Raw genomic sequence first — 20,174 nt, 5'->3', positions numbered from 1 at the left:
CAGTTCCCATGACAGACGCCCTCAATAACAAGAAGTTGCAGTAACCTGAAACGTTCAGGTTCCAACACGAGAATCGGACACAAGAGAGACGTAGAAACACCACGACCAACACGATCGAAATCCTCTACAGAAGGCCTAGACGCCATATAGGAAGCTTTCAGCCTCTATATTAGCTAAAACAGAAACGAAACAGAAAGAAATGGAGCGCAGAGGAAAGGATCAAGGCCGAAGGCAACACTTAGTGCAGTTTCCCGATCTCCTCTCGTATAGATCGTCACGACCTCTCTTCTCTCTCTCTCCTCCACTCCCTTCCAGGGAACTGGTGGCCAGTATTTCAATCGGCCTCAAGAACTGTGAGTCATCGCTGAGCGAGGCCGACCACGGCTCTGGCATGGAAGGCCAAAGCAAAATGAGACGGAACACTTGTTCAGAACTTTCCCCACTCGCTGTCGAAACTAGAACTGTACAAGAGAGTTTTGGCCACTTCATTCAGACATAAGAAAGTTCCAGTACTCGGTCGTGGCTCAAAGGAATGAATAAGACATCGACTTCCAACGAGAGAGCAGTGGTTTAGAGGATTTAGTCAAGTATAGCAATCTATGATATCTGTAGGAGGATTGGATTGGGGACGACATAAGATCAGAGATGATAATCAGTAAGCGCGTCCACTTCCAGGTCTCAGGGTCGAGAAAGGTCCTTAAATTTGAGTCACTTTTTTTCACCTGTGTTTGCGGGGCAACGCTTGGTTCCCAGGCGGAGGTAAGAATGTGGACAGACGTGTTTCAGACAACGTTCAGAGATAGTGTTTCGGGTGTCATCCTTCAGGCAGAGAGTTCAGCCAACGGCATTTTGGTACGACAATGGACATGGAATATTTCTCAAGAGCCTCTCGGAAGGTTCGTTCTAGGTCAACGAGTCAGAAGGGAAAGCAACCTAAATAGTATCACGAACCACAAACACCCAGATGAAAGCATCGCCATTTTCCTCGCACTTGACTCCGACGATTTAACAAATCAATTGTAACGCAAGCGTGAATCGTGTTCTAACATCATCCCACGATACATGAATGCGATGGGCACACATCAACATCGACACCAATAAACACACTGGATGGGGAAAAGCTGAACAGCAGACGACTATCTGAGAACGTTCATCATAGGATCAGACACCATACGATCGCCAGAAGACTATCTGAGATCGGCTTTCATAGGATCAGACACAATACGATCGCCAGAAGACTTTCTGAGATCGGCTGTCATAGGATCAGACACCATGCGATCGCCAGAAGATAGATCTTTGATCTTCTCACATTTTTTGCCAAGTGTCCAGCTGGCACAGGCCTCTTGCCTGGTCACACACCCTTGTATGTCGCTCTCACGAACCTGAGCAACACGTGCGGTGAGCATGAGGCACAACACAGCTGAGTTATGAAAGACAAAGGAAAACGAGGAGACACAGACTTGGCAGGAGAGGACATGGTGTACAGGGGGGCGAGAGATACAAGCACAAAGAACGTACAAACAGGTACCACTTAACTTCTCTTGTAAGACATACGAACATGGTGTCCTGAGGAGAAATTTCAACTCCTGGGGTGTTGCAGGAATGAAAATAACTAAAAAAAACATAACAGAATACTACGCAAAACTACACAAAGACCGCTCGTACATATAACAATAGAGGAATGATATCAAAAACGTGGAGCAAAGTACAAGCTGCGTCTGGAAAAAATGTGGCAGGCTGGATCCTTGTCCCCTTCAAAACGAGACACACAGCGGCCCCGTGTTTAATCCCTGTGCAGGAACTAAATGTCACCTGATTGGTATTTTCTGTTGTTGTTGTTCACTTACGTCGCCTTTTAAGGACAGAGGAATTGTCGACCTTGTGTTCATGACTTCAGCTAAGAGCTGACACTGTATCAGTCACAGCTGACACTATCACTCACAGCTGAACACTGTATCAGTCACAGGTGACACTGTATCAGTCACAGCTGACACTGTATCAGTCACAGCTGACACTGGATCAGTCACAGCTGAACACTGTATCAGTCACAGCTGACACTGTATCAGTCACAGCTGACACCGGATCAGTCACAGCTGACACTGGATCAGTCACAGCTGACTGGATCAGTCACAGCTGACACTGTATCAGTCACAGCTGACACTGTATCAGTCACAGCTGACACTGGATCAGTCACAGCTGACACTGGATCAGTCACAGCTGACACCGGATCAGTCACAGCTGACACTGGATCAGTCACAGCTGACTGGATCAGTCACAGCTGACACTGTATCAGTCACAGCTGACACTGTATCAGTCACAGCTGACACTGGATCAGTCACAGCTGACACTGGATCAGTCACAGCTGACTGGATCAGTCACAGCTGACACTGGATCAGTCATAGCTGACTGGATCAGTCACAGCTGACACTGGATCAGTCATAGCTGACACTGGATCAGTCACAGCTGACACTGGATCAGTCACAAGTCCACAGTGTACAATACCAGACCTAGCGCAATACACACGTCGCCCACCAACACCTTGACGTTACGTGGATCAAGATGAACCACTGAAATCATTTCCATGTATCTGTAAAGTTGATGTGGGATAGACGAAGGGATGGTCGAGTGGATGGTACGTGGGATGGTGGATAGGACTGATATGGTGTATGGGAAAGCGAGGTGGTGGATAGCTGATGGCGGAAGAATCGATAGATAAATGGGTTCATGGGTTGGTGGTCAGGTTGAATGATAGATGGGGGATAGATCTGTTTATGGATGGGTGGACGATGAATGACCGGATGGCAGATGGTAAGGGTTGAGTCTGATGGATGGTTAGGTAGCCGGGTGGTTAGGCATGTGCATTAACTTATGGACGGACAGACGCATCCATATATGAACAAAGTGTGAAGAACAGTGAACAGTTCTTCGAGCAATGTAAGGACACGACAACCAGAAATAATAGTTAAAAACTTGTTGAAAAAAGAAGTTGTCATGAATGCTTTTACATAAGGGTAGTGGATGTATGGAGTAATGATGGAACTGCTAGTTTGCACATCGTACATGGGTCTAAACTGTCGTACGACAGCCAAGTCGAACAGATGAGGCCTCACGCATGTACAACTCCCTCCCCGTACAGTGTACACAGGTAACCACAAATTGGTAATTAGTCTGAGGGCTTGGGAGGTGCATAGGATGGGTTTGGAAGGTGCACTCGAGTATGTGTACTCTACATAAGGTGCGACCACGGAGCACGGTCGTACAACCCTTGTGTACGATGGCCAGCTATCGTAACCAATTATCGCACCGTCGTGTTCCAAGGTTATATCAACGTGCTCAGTGGTCGTACCGTCGTGCTCGAGGGTCGTACCGTCATGCTCGAGGGTCGTACCGCCGTGTTCGAGGGTCGCACCGTCGTGCTCAGTGGTCGTACCGTCGTGCTCGAGGGTCGTACCGTCATGCTCGAGGGTCGTACCGCCGTGTTCGAGGGTCGCACCGTCGTGTTCAAGGGTCGTAGCGTCGTGGTCGAAGGTCGTACCGTCGTGCTCGAGGGTCGTACCGTCGTGCTCGAGGGTCGTACCGTCGTGCTCGAGGGTCGTACCGTCGTGCTCGAGGGTCGTACCGGCGTGCTCGAGGGTCGTACCGTCGTGTTCAAGGGTAGTACCGTCGTGCTCATGGGTCGCACCGTCGTGTTCAAGGGTCGTAGCGTCGTGGTCGAAGGTCGTACCGGCGTGCTCAGTGGTCGTACCGTCGTGTTCGAGGATCGTACCGTCGTGCTCGAGCGTCGTACCGTCGTGTTCAAGGGTCGTACCGACGTGCTCGAGGGTCGTACCGTCGTGTTCAAGGGTCGTACCGTCGTGCTCGAGGGTCGTACCGTCGTGTTCAAGGGTCGTACCGTCGTGCTCAGTGATCGCACCGTCGTGTTCGAAGGTCGTACCGTCGTGCTCGAGGGTCGCACTGTCGTGCTCGAGGGTCGCACCGTCGTGCTCGAGGGTCGTACCGCCGCTCGAGGCTCGCACCATCGTGCTCGAGGGTCGTACCGCCGCTCCAGGGTCGTACCGCCCGCACAATAAGAGATCAGGTCAAGAAGAGGTTCTCGTATGTGGATCACGAAGGATTAGATCACTAGAACTCCACTTGATGCCAAATATAAACCCGGGGCGTCTGGGCCAGGGCTGGGGTACACTGCAGTACACATACAAGGTATAGGATCCACCTCGTACATACCAGGGCGACTACAAGGACGAGGAGGAGGGTGTTGTGGTGTGGAACACCTGTGCTTGTCTGTAGTGACGTCTAGTCAAGTGGCAGTGAAATAAAAACCCGTCGGATATATCTAGTTTCGGGATATATATGAAAATCAGTCATATGAACTCTATGGTCAATTGGTGGAACTTTTACGTTCGGGTGAGGAGCTACGTTCAGCTGCAGGGTAAACATTTTCATACGTGGCCTAATATCGAGTTAGTCTCATGAGTCAATCAGTTTCTTCAGTGAAACAAGCTTAGTTCCAAGTGAACTCAATTCAAAGTCCAAACCAGTGTTATGGGTCATCTGCTACCCAGTTACGTAGGCGCTGGGGAACAGCTGTAGCGAGGCTACACATGAGACAGTAACAGTAGCGATAGGCTACACATGAGACAGTAGCAGTAACAGTAGCGATAGGCTACGTATACGACAGTAACAGTAACAGTAGCGATAGGCTACGTATACGACAGTAGCAGTAACAGTAGCGATAGTCTACATGTGCGACAGTAGCAGTAACAGTAGCTATAGGCTACTTATGCGACAGTAACAGTAGCGATAGTCTACGTATGCGACAGTAGCAGTAACAGTAGCGATAGGCTACGTATGCGACAGTAGCAGTAACAGTAGCGATAGGCTACGTATGCGACAGTAACAGTAGCGATAGGCTACGTATGCGACAGTAGCAGCAGTAACAGTAGAAGTAACGGTAAGAAACGGGAGCAGCAACAGAAGCATTAGTAACAGAGGAGGAGCAACAGGAAGGTCCAGAAGGGAGGGAGGCGGGAGGTGGGGAGGGAGGTGTTGGGGGGGTTGCTCATGGGGGAGACCTCCCCCCCCCCCGGGACCTTCCCCTCCCCCATAAGGCGCGTAGGGCGCAACGCGTGTCCACGTCTCCCCCCCGTGTCATTACGCGTCTTCACGCTCCCTCTCTCTCATCTCCCAGCCACCCATTATTACCTCAAATTTATCTCCATTCGTTGTCTCAGTCGCCATTCAATGCCGATCCAAATGGCATTCCCATTTCCTAATGGGTTCGGAGAATGAGGCACATTAGACCAGCGGACAATGGGAGGTGAACATGAGGGAACATGATGGGTGGGATGGGAGGTGAGCATGAGGGAACATGATGGGTGGGATGGGAGGTGAACATGAGGGAACATGATGGGTGGGATGGGAGGTGAATATGAGGGAACATGATGGGTGGGATGGGAGGTGAGCATGAGGGAACATGATGGGTGGGATGGGAGGTGAACATGAGGGAACATGATGGGTGGGATGGGAGGTGAACATGAGGGAACATGATGGGTGGGATGGGAGGTGAATATGAGGGAACATGATGGGTGGGATGGGAGGTGAGCATGAGGGAACATGATGGGTGGGATGGGAGGTGAACATGAGGGAACATGATGGGTGGGATGGGAGGTGAACATGAGGGAACATGATGGGTGGGAAGTTCGTCAGGAGCTGGGCGCGTGCGTCTCCTGGCTCGTAATTGTGGCGAACTGCCAGTTATGGTGTTCACCACACGCGCCCCCTGCACCACAAGTGGGCCCCCCAGCCACCACACACACCACAGTACCTCAACCACACACACGTGAAGAGGAAGAAGAAGAATACCTAAAAAAATTTAAGGTAAAGAGACTAGGAAGGGAATGGTGTGTGTGTGGTGGGTGAGGCAGGTGTGCTTCGATTGCAACCCTGGCAGGAGGTGGAGATAAGACGATATATAGCCGAAGAAGAGGTACATGGCGGCCACAATGAGGAACAAATAGTATTAAATCAAGTGAAGGAGCGGAGTGTGGGCGCGTACATGGCCGTGGACCAGCACTGCAGAGCAGGGGTGCGTGCGTGCGTGCTGATGTTACAGGAACGTAACTTAGGGCCATCAAACATCCACCACAGCAGACCGTCGTGGTGTGGACCAGAGAGAGAGAGAGAGAGAGAGAGAGAGAGAGAGAGAGAGAGAGATGTACGTACGTCCGTCTGCCGAGTTGACGATCCATTGCTCGATCAAGCTGGTCTACCATCAGACGTCAAACATCTGCCATAGGGAGAAAGTTTCAAGCTGTGGTTGGGAGTGAGTTGACACGGGTGATGATGGTAAGGAGGCAGTGGGGAAGAGGGTCGTGTCTATGATGCAGGAGTCTCCCTCACTGTTCGGCTGGCAACCAAAAGCTTCGTTTTTATGTTGATTCCTTTAGCTGAAGGTTTCCGGGGACTCTACCCCACACCTCCCCACAGCCACATCTCCCTCCCTCCCTCTCTCTCTCTCTCCAGCGCTACCCGTTCTATTGGACGGTCGAGGCATAACTGATCTCTCAGACTGGTGGAGTCGACATTCCGCATGTCAATACAATCGTCGTATATGGGGCTAACTTGTCATCTGCTGGCGGGAGATCGAGAGGTTTGGGTCGAAGGCAACTTGGCCCTTCCTCCACATAGCCAGCCATCACATACCTACCACTCCCCTAGACCTGCTTTACTTGACATACCGGCACAAACCACACCTACCCGTCACCAAACCTGGCCAACACCACCTCCACCACACAACCACTCGCCACAACACTGCGTTACGCTAAGCTCGGTGGAATTTCTCATTTTTCTGTGAAAAATCCACAATTCATATCCCCCTCCATCCTTGCCCCCCTTTCAAAAAATTAAGAAAAGAAAAAATTTCGGTGATACTACGATTTAACACCGAGTTTGTTTACACCAGGTTTCCTTTCCTATTTCGCTTAAGCCAGCCACACTTGCTAGAGCGACGGTCATCTGTGCTCATCGCTCTGTGTCTAAGCGCAAGTGTGTGCTGCCCTCCCGGAGAGACACAGTGGACGGCCCAGGAAGCAGGTGGGTTTGGCTGGCGTTTCGAATTTAAATGTCTCGCTCGGCTCATGTCCAGCAAGCCACAGCTGATCAGCCCTTCCTGCCAACACCAGAGCCCCGCACTGTTACCATACTCTCGTCACGTATTTATTTTCCCCCCATCAAACTGGTCATTTATTCCAAGGTTTTGAAATTACATTGGAGGTGGAGAGGCAGTTAGGACACTAACTGCCTGTTAGGAGAAGAGGAAGGACGCATAGTGACTTCATTTGCTTAAACCCGGCCAGGGAAGCGAGATGGGTGTTTCCCGCGCTCCGGAGAACGAGAGGTTTTAAGACGAACTGACATTTCGCACATAAAAACCGAGACAATCAGCTTGGTATTGCCTGTGGCCAGGACCCGAGAGACACTAAAGAGAATTCACTGACTCTGACAGGCAATGGAATAGTGAAAAACCTTCTTTTCCTCAAAAGATATAGGCATCTCTACACACACATCCCCTACCAATGTCGAACTCATCACATCCACACAAAACTGTACAACTGACCACCCAAGCTACTACTACACACGCCCGATAACCAGGCCTTCCTTATACACCTGCATGAACTCTACCACTACCCAGTCAGCAACACATCACGTACTTCGTCTGCAGTCACTGACCCCCTCGTCTGGCGGCACATACCCGAAGCCCTTGGGTACTGTTGAGTTTTTCACCTCGCACAATGTCCGCATCTCCGAGCATCCTGAGAGCGAGCCACCTGACCCACCTCCTCCTCGAGCCCTCTCGTGATTGCACGATGAACGACTTCGTTCCGAAGGTAATGTGATGTGGCTTTGCGTAATGTAGCGAGTTTCAGGCCCCAAGTAGCGTAATTTATGGGCAGCGAGCCGATGCGTTAAGCACGGTAAGTCTACCAAGGCTGGAGTCTATGTGCCACCCGCTGCGAGGGTATGGGAAGGAGGAGAGGCAGCCACTGTAGGTGTGGCATTGGAGAGTAAAATGGGTGAGTGTGGTCGTGATGCTGGGGGGTTCAAACGGGCCTTTTGAATGTTGACGCCCACGACACTTTGAGACAGACCATGCTAACACCGATCCACATACACATTTCTATATTACCAAAATAGGAATGTTGAAGCCCAGGACACTTTGAGATGGACCATGGTAACACCGATCCACATACACATTTCTATATTACTAAAATAGGGAGGTGACTAAGAGAATATCAGAAACCTATTTTGCATCTACGCCATCGAACACTAGCATAAAAACACATCCAGTTCTTTACATCCTTCTTGTATTTCTTTATACCTCGTAAGTCTTTTTAAGTCATTTATTTATTTATTTCCTGTTACTCATTACTGAACTTACCCATACATAAACAAAGACAATCGCAACTTGTGCACTCAGGAGGCAAGAAAACCACGTCTTCGGTAGAAACAAACTAACTGGCTATGGGTCAGTGGCCAAGGGCCCCTCGGTATATCTGTCTGACCTTGGCTGGAGTTAACTCGAGAGCCGTGCACAACACAAGAGAAATTATAACCTCGCTCACATCTTCGTCCTCGTCTTACAACTCATAACAACAATGCTTCTTGGAGGGAGAATCACCATTGACACTGTGAATAAATCAAATGAAAAAATTTTCTAAGCTCTTGATCTTATTACATCTTTTTAATTCATAATTTGATTGATATTAAAAAACAAAATTGGGAAGACACTGACGGATTAGTGAATCAGACGGACGCTACAGAACAGTTAAGATGCGAGGATCAGTGAGTTCCTCACTCCTCCACCACACATCCTCGCATAGAAAATGTCAAAATTTATTCTCTTATTTTCACTCGGAACCATAATGGAACGTTGGCTTCTTGTTCTCCAAACAGAAGAGGAAGATAAACCTCCCTAAACCTGTCAAGTAATACATTCACAAGTATTGTAGTTGACGTAAATAAGAGATTTTGGGTTTATCTGTTGCTATTGAAAGCCAGAGGGCAACAGTGACTGAGTGATGAGTACAATGGAAGCAACAGAAATGCTACTCATCCAAGCCCCGGCCTGAGTGAGCAAGACCCCCCCCTCACCATTTTACTTTACCTTTTAGATTACATAAGAACAGGCATCTTAGCCCAACCATCATCCAGTCATCCTGCAGTAACTAAACTTAACTATGTGCCCCGACCTATTTCAAAGACCGTCTTACAACGAGCTATCTTCTTGAACTTTGACTTTTGCACTTCACAAGTATATCACGATTAAGGCTAAGCTTTGTGCCACGTTTAACACGGTCGACATTATATATATATATATATATATATATATATATATATATATATATATATATATATATATATATATATATCTTTTTCTTTCATACTATTCGCCATTTTCCGCGTTAGCGTTAAGAACAGAGGACTGGGCCTTTGAGGGAATATCCTCACCTGGCCCCCTTCTCTGTTCCTTCTTTTGGAAAATTGAAAGAAAAAAAACGAGAGGGGAGGATTTCCAGCCCCCCCCCCCCCTCCCTCCCCTTTTAGTCGCCTTCTACGACACGCAGGGAATACGTGGGAAGTACTCTTTCTCCCCTATCCCCAGGGATAATATATATATATATATATATATATATATATATATATATATATATATATATATATATATATGAACCAATTTCCATGAGACCTCATATTATCAAGAATATTTTTCGAGTTTCCTGCAGCCCAAGGCTGCGCTACTTCCGGTAGCAGGGAAATGTGGACTCCTGTGGCGTGAGTTCATTCCGAGACTGTGCTTCCGGTGAAATTGCCAAGCCAAAGGTGAATTTTCACTTGCTGTGTAAATTCGAAAGGGCGGAGCCCGGATATATATATGTATATTTATATTTACAAATTTTATCTTGTCCACATAATAAGTTTATGATACGCTCGTTGTCTGTCTTGGACAATCACATGTTTACCAAATGGCGTCCTAGCTACATCTCTTCGTTGTATATCAACTGACTTATATTTCTCTCTTGTGTCTCCCCTGATGATGTGATTATTACGCGAAAGTGCACTTGGGAATCTATCGTGTTTCATTTTCCCCGTGGACTCATAGGAATATACTTGATCACGCGCAAAATTGTGATCCTTTCTAATATCTATCATGTGTGTGTGTGTGTGTGTGTGTGTACCAAGGCCATCAACGTAAAGGTATCAGCAGTAATCAAAAACAGTTGAATACGTATACGACTTCTTGATGATGTTAATCCCATACACGACCGTGTTGTCCTTGATCGAACCCTCGTGGGTGTTAGAGAGACACAGATTGATGTTACTGAACACCTGATGTTCTGTAATGCCTTTTTCACTTCGACTAATGGTTACAAAAATGGGGGGAGAGGGGGGGGGCTTAGATTTGTGTCCCTAATTACGCTTACAACAAAATAACTCGTGTTCATAACTCTTATAGTTTTGACAGGATAGGACTGACCGATTTTAAGTTCTATATATTTCTATATTATGAAGGAATGCTATATATATATGACTCATAAAATTAAACATGGTGCAGGACCATCTTTTCATAATGTAGCATATTAACATTTCAGTACGAATGCTATGGTTACGCCATCCTATGAAAAGAATGGAGCATTTGAGCATACATTTCAGGTCCACATATTGAGTCCAGGCTAAGAAACCTTGCACAGTTTGAGATGTTTACAAATGTATCAATACACAGTTTGAGATGTTTACAAATGTATCAATACACAGTTTGAGATGTTTACAAATGTATCAATACACAAACGTATCTTTATTTCTTCCCGGCAAAAAAAATTGATAATAATAATAATAATAATAATAATAATAATAATAATAATAATAATAAATCAAATTCTTGCCACGTATGATAGCCTCAGCTGGGGACACAATATATCCATGTAAGTGCCCATGTCTGAACAACGAAAATCAACCACATTATTATCATAAATACGAAAGACGTTGAAATTTTATCTTTATATCAAATTTATTTAGGACAATTACAGTTTTACTACCTCTTCAAAGCCTTCAACACTTGTTTCCACAATTATTTCAACTCCTTCATAAAAAAAAGATCAAAGATAAACATTCAGGATTAGACAGAACTCGAAAAAAAGAAATGGGTTTACCATAGCGCCATGAAATTTCAGACCCCTCATGTGATACGCAAGATCGAACGGGCCCCTGAAACCTGCTGAAACTGAAGCCAGCACTATCTGTAAATTTCCAATGAATTACGATTCTTACCTACAAATATGGCTTAATATGGCTTCCTTCAACTGCACGTATGTTTATATGCGTTCCGTCATGTCCACCAACTTCTTGTTTTCACTTATCTACAGATAATGCAGAATATGTTCGTATGGTTCACTAAGCCGTGAAATAAATAACTTAATGCACCAAAATCTCGTTATTTGGTGATGACTTCATGTACACAACACACACGCCCAACCCACAATAGAACACATAATCCAACGAGAGAACATGTGGTCACGGCTACGGTTCGAAACCAGGCTTCGTACTGCCACACTTGACTCATTTTGACGCTTTTACTATGAACGTAAATGACTTCATTTGACTCGAAGCAAACGACTCTAGAGAGATTCGACTCGTCTCATTTGTTGTGAACGCAGCCCAAGTATTGATAGAACAATAGAAACAAAAATATCAGATGCTGATACGATATATATTATTAATTCCCAATATGAATGCTAGGGAAGGAAACAGGGCTAACAACACCATTATCCCCCCAACTTTGTATGGCGATCAACAAACATTTTCTCAGTTCTGTTGTCTGTTGGACTTAGTGGCCACAAGATATATATATATATATATATATATATATATATATACCTTAACAAGTTCACTTCGCCTCGCAAGGTCGGGACAGTGTAAACAAAAGATATCTGTAACATTGTCCTCTTAACTTCCAGAGCTAACATCTCAAGGTTGTTCATATTCACACCAGTCTGAGGTTTTTCACTTAAGGGATACGAGATAAAAAAAAAAAAAAAGGCAAAAATCGCGCCTATTGAAGTAGTAGTAGTAGTAGTAGTAGTAGTAGTAGAAGTACTAGTATAAAGTCACTGTGGTAGAGTAACACTTGTGTTGGAGTTGGAAACTGTGGTAATATCGCACATACAAGAATTAAGAGAGAACCATTTTGAAAACGGGTTTTCCCTGGTGTAACGGTTAGCGTTTCTGATTATAACGTACTGACGGGGCCCCCCGCCCAGGGTCGAGGGTAGAGGTTCGAATCTTAAAATACGGCCCTCGGTCCACAGTCAAGCCAGCTGTTCATCCACTCTTAGGGGGTTGGTCGATAAAATAGGTGCCTGGCTCTGGCTAGGGGATATATATAGCGTTAATGGGATGGCCATGATTAGGGACTCAGCTGCCAGTGCCGGCTTTGATAACAAAAAATAATAATAAAAGAAATAGGAGGAGGTAACCACAGGCAGGGGTATTGCAATAGTGTAGTGGTATCTATAAGTAACAGTAGTGATTTGGAAGTAACAGATGATGTAAAACTCATTATAGTATTTGTGATTATTACTACTATTAACACTGCTACTCAGAGAATAAGCATTTATGAAAGCAGTGCCTGTAAAGTAGAACCAAAATAAGTAATAGTATAATTTCAGATGATAATCATATGATGATCATGAGGATAATAATTACCAGAAATTCAGAGGAAGAAATAAAGAATATAAGACGACGAAAAACATCAAAAGTAAAACAGGAGGAAAAATTAAACCATCGTACTATTAATAGCTCTGAAATTACCCATTTGAGCAGCCGGCGCTCAACCTTTGAGTTTGTATTCCCTGCGAGACATTATCTGCTTATGTGATACAATAATCGCTGGATTCATCAACATAAGTAAATGAGAAATTGAACACGATGAACCTGAACTGTATACACAATGATCTCTGGAAATGACTTCACGGGTGGGTGATGGAAGTAGCCAAAAAGCATATTTGATCGTTTCTTTGTTTCACGACGTAAACGTAAAACATGAAATAATATGTTTAACTTGCTTAAACACCGTGTTTGCTGTTTCTCTGTCACTATATTACGCGAAGAACGTTTATACTTTTACATACACACGTACATACATACACTCAAGACCACTATGATGGCAAGAATATAATCAACTAACCAGTTTCCTAAACAATGACGTATTCAAAGAGTGAATGAAAAAGCACCAGTGATCCATTAAGCCAGGGGATGGACAGGAATGATAATGCACTTTACCTTTTTCATTGTCGTCATATTTAGTGTAACTATTTCACATACATTTCAGAACTTTTACTACAAAATTTGTGTTAAAGATGTTCAACAACGTGTCGTGGTAGTTAATGAATAATAATATATATTCATTGCTTTCAGATAATTTCTAAACCTTGACATAATATCGTTAGAATAAAGTTTATCATATTCAAAGGAAAATGTCATAAAATATTCAAGAATGTTTATGAAGACTTCACCTTCCAACGCCTAATAAGGAAGAGTATGTCACCGTTTAAACTGGAACAACAAATTACAAGAATTTTTTTTAAAAAATTGATAAGTTGATGGCAAGGGTGGGGGGGAGAGAGAGAGAGAGAGAGAGAGAGAGAGAGAGAGAGAGAGAGAGAGGTATTATTTCCCAATATATATATGTAATAAGGATGGGTCAAGATGGATGGGGCAAGATGGGATCGTTTACGATTGTAGGATGAATACGTCTTGATCACTTTGATATATGATGTTGTACGGAGTTCCTATTATAGTGTTGTGTTGTATGACACACACACACACACTCGTATGCAATGCCCTGGTAAAAGCATAGGTCAGGATTTATACTAGGATGAGCCAGGCCTTAAGATGTTATATCTTGTCATTATTCCTTCACTGGAGTTGATCACTGCTCTAACCAACTGTGTCTCTGTGGGATAATTAGTATCCATTACCGTACGTCTATTGTTAATTATGTCGAGGACTGACACTCGGTAACCATTTAGGTGGCAGTTAGGTATATCCTAATGAAGGTGTCATGCATATGTATGTTTGGAACAGTCTCGAGGTAATTTGCATCCACCATGGATGAGCTAATGTCCAATCTGATAGATAAATGACCAAAGTATTGCAATCAACGACTGGAAGGGCGGTTCTCCAACCCAGGTGTCCATACGAAGGCGAGAAATCGAAACTTTTTTCCTTCCACTGATAAGACGTACAGACACCACACTCCACCACACTGTACCACCACGAAAACCACACAACCATAACCAAACAGGAAAAATATCACTTTGTCTTCGACCACAAAAAAATATATGAATATAAAGGTTAAAAGTGAGAAGAGAACTTCTTCCATACCTTACGCGATAGATGACTTAGGTTATGGTGTTCCCAAACTGATCCAACACTCCGGTAAGATCACTTCCAGTCGAGTAAGAGAACAACACACTGAAAGCAGACGGGAGTCACTACACAAACACCTCACACTCTCACACTCACAACTCACACTAACCACTGCTCGGCCACCAGCACCCCACCAACACTCTCAAAAGTTACGAGCGTCTGGCGGAGATGATGGTGGTTGCTAGATAACATAATATTCAAGGATTTTCGCGGGTCTACATGAGCATTTTTGGACGTATCCTTCGCGTCAGTGATGGACAGGCTTATATAACGTTGCGCTTGAGTATAATCAGATGTCGGTAGACTCAGAGGTATATCGTAATGACCAAACATGGTCCAGTTTAGCCAAGTTGTTCCCCCCCAGCTCTCATCTTGGATCCCATTTTCTGTCGCTGATAGTTGAGCTGGGGATCCTATAACCTTGGTGGCTGCTGGTGACGCCCTCACAAACGTTGGGGTGATGGCCACCACGCCACACTGCTAAGAGCTTCCGGGAAAAAGGCAGTCGATGCTTGGAGGAGCTGCATGAATGAGAGAACAGCCCACCTCGCTGCTTCTGCTTGTTTGATAAGCAAACCTGTTTGCGTCTCTGACATTGACGGCTGTTCACAGAGGCGAACGAGGGAGGAGAGGCCATGAAGTCAAAGCAAATGGGGTTCATTGTACCATTGGGGTCGGACATGCCTGCTGACGGTGTCGCTCTGAGAAAAAAGAGTAAATAACTCAATATATCACCATCACAACTGCTTTTTTTTCGCTTTTCTTTCGTTTTTAAGATTTTGAATCGTGCTGGGGATGTGTATCAGATCGGGTGAGGAAATATATAAACTTGAGGATGCTTAAAGAAGCACATAAATGGTGAGGAATAGAAGCGTGAGTTCAGGCATGGATGATCCTCACAGTTTGCTTACCTTCGTGCTTTCTCTGTATCATAACAAATAGCGTTTATAAAGTAACAACTTAATTATATAAAGAAATTAAAGGTTCTATATCATGGGGGTTTTTGTTGTAACAAGACTATACATGAGCATAGAGAAGAACTGGAACCTTTAAGGTTATTAGGTTGAGTAAGATTTGGTTAAGTTAGTTTGGGTTAGGTAAGTTTGGGTTAGGTTGTTTGGTTAGTTGGGTTAGGTTAGGTTAGGTTAGGTTAGGATAGGATAGGTTTAGGTTGGGTTAGGGTAGGTTAGGATAGGATAAGGTAGGTTAGGATACGTTGGGTTAGGTTAGGATAGGATTAGTTAGGATAGGTTAGGTTAGGATAGGATAAGTTAGGTTTGGATAGGTTAGGTTAGGTTAGGATAGGATAAGTTAGGTTAGGATTGGTTAGGTTAGGATAGGATAGGATAAGTTAGGTTAGGATAGGTTAGGTTACGTTAGGATAGGATAAGTTAGGTTAAGATAAGTTAGGTTAGGTTAGGATAGGATGAGTTAGGTTAGGTTAGCTTAGGTTAGGTTAGGTTAGGTTATGGTTTGGTGAGGTTAGGTTAGTCATCCAAACGAGAACTGTAGTTTGTTTGAATGTGTGGAATGTGTGACGCGCTAGAACCCAGTGGTTATTCAGCGAAGTAGAATGTAGCGAACATATGAAAAGAAATAGACTATGTACATGATATGTTTTGGCCTCCCCAAAAAAGATACCTTAAAAAAAATTTCAAGCAACACATAGAGAATTCTTAGCCTCTACAATGTCTATCAGTCTGTTTACTTTGACTTTATTTAAAATTTCTCCAGCAAACGGGCCATATGTACTGTAAGAATGTTTGTTATCTTACAATTACTTTTACACAAGAAGGTAATGTTGAAGATTTTACTGCTGGTTTACGTAGCTGGCCTCTGACGACCTTAATAATTGATAGGCTCAATACTCAAACAACCAACTGACCATTTACAATTAATTTTCTTCCTTTCAATTTGATGATTCGTATTTAACTGAGTATTTTTTTTCATTCCGTTAGTTAATATTCTACAATAATGTGTCATTTGCAGATGTCACATGTTTGGATATTTTATAAGTATTGTGGGCTAACTTGGAGCTTTGTGATCGCTAAGAAACACGAATAAGTTGACAAATAGGTGAGTATAGGTACCAAAGGGCTTCACAGACCATCAAAACGTCTGAACAAATGGCTGAAAATCCACCACAGATCCACCATAGAACCATAGAACCAAATCCGGAATCTTCAAGAGCAGAAATGTCGGCAATACAGAGAGCACCAAGCGACCATGAGAATCGAACTGGACTTTTGGAGACACAGGGAAACCTTGAAAGTTACCCGGGAGTCTACAGGAAGCAGTGAAATACCCACAGGTAATGCCACAGAAGCTCTCAGGATCATTAACTGCCTCCAAAATCATAGAAATATGGATCACCATCATCATGAACGGGAGCTACGTGATCAGCAAGGATTCTAAGATATTAAGGAGCCTTGGAAACCTTACCAAGGAGCACTGAATAGCATAAGGAGCCTTGGAAACCCTATCAGGAAGCCTTCAAGATCCTCATGGTTTTCAGAGAGTCCCTTCAAGGATCCTCAGAGACGCACTGATGAACAGAAGTTGGGGAGGAACAGCCAGCTGGGACGACGACCAGCTGGGACGACGACCAACTGGGACGACGACCAGCTGGGCCGACGACCAGCTGGGACGACGACCAGCTGGGCCGACGACCAGCTGGGACGACGACCAGCTGGGCCGATTTTACGACGCTGGACCACTGGAACTCTCCCGCCTTCCATGGCTCACACGCGCGGATCGGGAGATTGGTGGGATGAACAGGTGGGTTGGGTGTGGGCCAACTGCCGTTTCCAGGATTCAAACTTACGCCGGTCCAACATATGATCAGTGGCGGTAATTGCTACACTATGGTGTGTGTGTTTGTGTTGAAATGAAGACAGAGGAACGAGAAGAAAATGTTTTTCACGTATCTGTGTCGTACAGTTTGAAGGAGGGAAACAGGAGCGATTGAAGGAAGCTGGAAAAACCTTCCCTCCTGTATTATCACTTTCTAAAAGTTAGAAAAGATTAAAGAGTCAAGCGGATAATTCTTCTGGAAGACTCAGTCACTTAACAATAACTCAAGTGAAACAGGAAAAGCGAGTAAGTAGTAAAATAAGTATATCATTTGAACAATCAAATAAGTAAATGGCTCAAACTTATTTCATTTTCTTATGGCGAATTTAAATCAACATTCAGCTCATCCAGGTATGCCGACAGTGTTGCCATGAAATTACCAAACATATTTTCGTAATTTCTAACCGTCCATTGTCAGTGTTGCCATTCCTCGTTTGAGTCTTAGGCTGGGCCACATATAAAATCCTTACACAAACACAGGGACGAGAACGTGTCCCATGGACCCCTTGCCACCGTGTCGCTCACCAATACCGTAATCCTATTAGCAAAGCCTTGAGCCTTCTGTGTCTGGGTCACCAGTGAGAAAGTGTGCGGCGGAGGCTTGGTGAAAACGAGTGGAGGTTGCTACCACCATGCAAATCACCAGCGCGCGCGCGCAGGAGAAGCTATGGAATAGTTTTTTCTACCTTTCGCGATATGGACAATATGCAGGCTTCCCACTCTCCACCAACACTAAACTTAATATCTATAAAGAGACAAAAATATAGATGGTCTTTTTATGGACTAAGTTTCGGTCCAATTGTTAAGTTTCTTACACAGTCACCTCAGTTGCCATTTAACCTCCAGAAGTTACTGGTGTAAGGAAGATGTAGCTCGGGTGTGTGAGACGATGAGTTTCGCTCACTGGTCACAGAGGGTCGGAGAGGCCGGGGCGTCGCGTCTGACAGGTAAGATGCTTTCAGGTCCTTATACGGACCAGCGACGCCACCTTCTGGCCCCCCCCCCACCAAACCAATCTATTCACAGACCCCGCTGCCCGTCTGCTGACAGTATATATTCATCGTATATATTTCCCAGCTCCGCGGACATACCAGGGGGACATGATGGCTCACTGTCACACGGTAATCTTCGACGAACATTTTATGGTTATGGAGATACATTGTTGAATCATAGTTACTGGTTGTTGGATGTATTCCTTAGATAGACATTCTAGTCGACAGTGTATCTTAAGAGCGAGGCATCACTGAAGGCGAGGGGTAACTGAGCTATGCATTACATGTTCTCGTCGCCAGGCTCTTAGAGACGTGGTGGTTGGAGGCATCCTGGGTCATTAGCATTCAGGTACACGAGCGTAAACAAGTGTGGAGGATTAAGGCAACCCCAAGTGTTTTCCTCTGCAACAGATCGATCGTGAGTGAAAAGTTTTCATCGAGGAAATTTAAATCTCAATTCAATGTTTACATAGAACCATAATTTCTCGTTTAAGATCTCCACAGGTAATTTCTAATGAACCATAATTTCTCGTTTAAGATCTCCACAGGTACTTTCTAATGAACCATAACTTCCTTTTTTAAGACCCCACATATTTTCGAATGAACAATGCTTCCTCTTTAAGAACCCACGATACTTTCTAATATATATGAAAGTATTAAAAAAAAACCTGTGAAAGACCATAAGGGTTTTGTTCTCTCAATATTTCATTTGTCCGCCCAAGCGCATGGTTGAAAAAAAGTCTCAAAACCTATGAATTTCACTCAGAGGATTCAGAATCTTGCGTTCACATACATCGTTCGTAGTTTGTATGTATGACGTATGGTACAGGTTCTGGTGGGATGAACTCTACCTACTGTTAAATCCAACAAGCAACATACACATTTTAGAGCAATTGTAGATAAATGTAGTCTACGTTTTTTGATGTTAATGAAGTCGTTACCGGAGATAGGATGAGAGACGTTAGTATAATTTACATAATCTTTTCCAAAGTTTAATATTCTCGAAATGAATTTAATTTAGTTTGTTGTGCTACAGTCGCTCGGTCATAAAAACAAAGATCTTTATTTATTAATGAAGTTCATTGACGTCATTCCAATTGAATATCTCAATGTTGAACCAGGACCCCTGGCCCCACTGGGGTCCTTGCCCCAGTCTTGGCTCCAGCCCTAGCCTCAGCCCTTGCCCTAGTCTTGGCCCCAGTCCAGGCCCTAGTCTTGGCCTCAGCCCTTGCCCCAGTCTTGGCCCCAGTCCTAAACCCAGTCTTGGCCTCAGTCCAGGCCCCAGTCTTGGTCCCAGTCCTAAACCCAGTCTTGGCCTCAGTCCAGGCCCCAATCTTGGCCTCAATCTTGGCCCCAGTCCAGGCCCCAGTCTTGGCCTCAATCTTGGCCCCAGTCCAGGCCCCAGTCTTGGCCTCAGTCCAGGCCCCAGTCTTGGCCTCAATCCAGGCCCCAGTCTTGGCCTCAGTCCAGGCCCCAGTCTTGGCCTCAATCCAAGCCCCGGTCTTGGCCTCAGTCCAGGCTCCAGTCTTGGCCTCAATCTTGGCCCCAGTCCAGGCCCCAGTCTTGGCCCCAGTCTTGGCCCCAGTCTTTGCCTCAGTCTTGGCCCCAATATTAACCCCATTGCTGTTCCCAGCCTGGACTCTGGCGTGCCAACATGTGAATCATGAATATTGACAATGTAAGATTATCATCATGAAGTAAGACACGTCATACAGGTACTAAATGCAACTTTTCTGAGTTTGCGGATACCCGAGCTATGGTGTGATGGACAGTTCATCAGTAAACATCTAAGTGCGTGTTGGAGCCTATGTAGTGGAGTAGCCAGCTTCGCCACCTGTGAGTCAC

General features: G+C 44.9%; 1 protein-coding gene across 3 annotated transcripts in view; it reads right to left on the bottom strand.

Annotated features, from left to right (window-relative positions):
* The window catches only part of LOC139756440 (neuron navigator 2-like), a 368,656-nt gene extending 354,073 nt beyond the window's left edge, over positions 1 to 14,583 (bottom strand). For all 3 annotated transcript variants that reach the window (XM_071675884.1, XM_071675886.1, XM_071675885.1), the window contains exon 1: positions 14,440 to 14,583. The gene's annotated coding sequence lies outside the window, so the exon portion shown is untranslated. The remainder of the gene's footprint in view (positions 1 to 14,439) is intronic.
* Positions 14,584 to 20,174: the final 5,591 nt, after the last annotated feature.

This window comes from Panulirus ornatus, chromosome 21 (assembly GCF_036320965.1).
Source record: "Panulirus ornatus isolate Po-2019 chromosome 21, ASM3632096v1, whole genome shotgun sequence".
In the NCBI taxonomy this organism is placed as follows: domain Eukaryota; kingdom Metazoa; phylum Arthropoda; class Malacostraca; order Decapoda; family Palinuridae; genus Panulirus; species Panulirus ornatus.
Note: the sequence above shows the minus strand (reverse complement) of the source record. Positions and strands in the feature narration are given on the sequence as shown.